This window comes from Choristoneura fumiferana, chromosome 22 (genome assembly GCF_025370935.1).
Source record: "Choristoneura fumiferana chromosome 22, NRCan_CFum_1, whole genome shotgun sequence".
Taxonomy (NCBI): Eukaryota; Metazoa; Arthropoda; class Insecta; order Lepidoptera; family Tortricidae; genus Choristoneura; species Choristoneura fumiferana.
Window position 1 is genome coordinate 7,667,550 of NC_133493.1, and position 2,846 is coordinate 7,670,395.

Below are 2,846 nucleotides of genomic sequence, written 5' to 3' on the forward strand. Positions count from 1 at the left end.
TTCTATCAAGTCGGCGTCTCAGCGCTACATAATCTCCATACTTTACTCTCCGCTTCGTGCACGTTAACCATTAAATCTGCCCAATGTACCATAAAAGAAACTAAGAGAAACTTCACAATTTTATCGAATTGAAGTACCTACTTGTAACTTTTATAGTACAGGAGCCATTTTAATTGAAATTCTGGGATCTCGCAAAAATTCCAAATAGTTATTTTGTAGCTTTTATTTACGTTGTAGAAAAATAGTTAACTCTTTTATTGTTTAGTAAAGTCAAAGTCAAAGTCAAAATATCTTTATTCAATTTAGGCTATAACAAGCACTTATGAATGTCAAAAAAAAATCTACCACCGGTTCGGAAAAACCTCTGCTGAGAAGAATCCGGCAAGAAACTCAACGAGGTATATATATATATTTTTTTTAAAACAGATTTACAATATTATTAAATGATATGTATACATCACAAGTATTTAACACAACTTTATTTTTAACACAGTAGGTTCGCTATTTGAAGGGATCGCTAATGCGGATCGGAATTATTTCCAAATATCCCTGTCCATGATATAATCATTAACTTTATAATACGCCTTTGATATTAATGTCTTCTTGACAATAGATCTGAATTTTGTATCCGTTTCATTTATAATATTTTTTGGAATTTTATTATAAAAACGTATGCAATTTCCCAGAAAAGACTTTTTGGTTTTAGCCAGTCTGTAAGATGGAACTTTAAGCTTCCCTGTGTTTCTAGTAGCCTTTGGCTTATCGACGTTAGTGGGAAAATCACATATGTTCTTCCTAACATACATGATTATTTCAAAACATAAAGCGACGGGCAGGGTTAGGATATTTGTTTCCTTAAAAAAAGATCTTAAAGATTCACGCGACTTCAAATTATAAATTGCTCTAATTGCTCTCTTTTGTAAGATAAAAATTGACTCAATGTCTGCAGCAGATCCCCATAAAATAAGGCCGTACGAAATAATGCTATTAAGTAAGCAAAAATACACCAACCGTGCCGTCGCCACATCGGTTAGCTGCCGTATTTTCCAAACTGCAAAAGCAGCAGAGCTCAATCTACCCGCGATTGCTGTGACGTGAGGTCCCCACTGTAGTTTAGAATCGAGCGTTATTCCTAAAAATACTGTTGATTTTACAAATTCAATAGTTTGACCATTTAATTTTATATTAGAAACTGAATTCGAGCTAGATGAATTTATCAACGAGAATTTAATACATTTAGTTTTCTTAGGATTTAGTAACAAATTATTGGCAGCAAACCATGCGGATATCACGGACAGGGTTTCATTGGGCTCAATGAAGTCGATATCTTTTCTACTAACCTTGAACAGTAAAGACGTGTCGTCAGCAAACATAACTATACCCGACTTTTGGCTTACCATATAAGTAAGGTCATTTACATAAATAAGATACAGGAATGGGGCAAGAATGGATCCTTGATAAAAAAACTACCTTTCACTTCTCATGCTCTTAAAATGTTACTTTAGTCTCTGCATATCAGGACTAAAGCTCCTTTTTATTCTCTAGAGATTAAAGTATTTTTTTTAATATACTTTGAAAACCCCTAAACAACCAACACGGTGTTTGTGAACGGGGGATTTTTAGGGCGTGGAAATAATCTCAAAATGAGAACTGTGTGGAAAAATATTTTAAAAAATACGATTTTATTTCGTGAAACACAATTAATGATTACGAATATGAATCTATTCAATTATATTAAGGATTAGTTCATTTTATTATGCATAATATTTTTCAATTTTGAAATTGTTAACTAAATATGCATGGATATAAAGCGTCACTTCATAAAAAATAAAAGAAAGAAAAAGTTTTTTTTGCTATTTGAATTTTGAACAAATGTTCATTAGTCGTATTGAGCGTACGTTTTTAAAAAAATACTTAATATTGTTTCCTCGCATTCAAAGTGAAAAGTAAAGTGTTTAACGCGAGAATAAGCGACCATAATGCCACTCGAACTATAGCCGCCCTCGCTGTGCTCAGGGAGCTAAACATCTCGTGTCATTATGGCTTGTTTTAGTCCCTAGTTGAACAATCTACTATTTCGCGCTCATTTTCTGATACATTAACTACTACAATTATTGATTGCAATTTAATGATTATTTAATGAATTGTGTGCAATCAGCGGTTATGAGTAATAACTATAAAGCTTTGCTTAATCTATTGAAAGGTGGCATTAAAAGGAAATTAGTTCTATCGATAAGGCTGTCATTACTGTCACACGTACCATAATGATTAGATTGGGTAAGTATTGCTTTCTTTTATACTTTTATGGTCCCGTATCTCAAATAGAAAATAAAGTAGGTACCCTTAACCCACTCATATTATAAATGCGAAAGTTTCTAAGTCTGTTTGATTGCTTGTCTCAAAACTCAAAACTCACAACATTTATTGACAACAAAACTAATATAAACAGGAAAGAAATTAAAAGGAGAAAAATTAAAGAAGTGTCTGTTACCTCTTTCACGTCTAAACTGCAACTGGTTTAGATGAAATTTGGTATACAAGTAGTTTGGATCCCAGAAAAGGAGAAAGGATAGTTTTTATCCCGGAAAATTTCATAATATCCGCGGGATAGCGAAAAAAAAACGCGTTCTCCCCAGACGGAGTCGCGGGAAACAGGCTAGTAAGATCTAAAAGCCACTAATAGCCGTGGTATACTGTGACCCCAACCCTCTTATTCAGAGATATCTGTGTCTAGCAGTGGGACTTACCATCAGGACCCTTCTTCACCAACAACATGGCAATCCTACTAATATAAAAGTGATAGTTTGTGAGTGAGTGAGTAGTAACGTATAGCACGTCATTTTCAG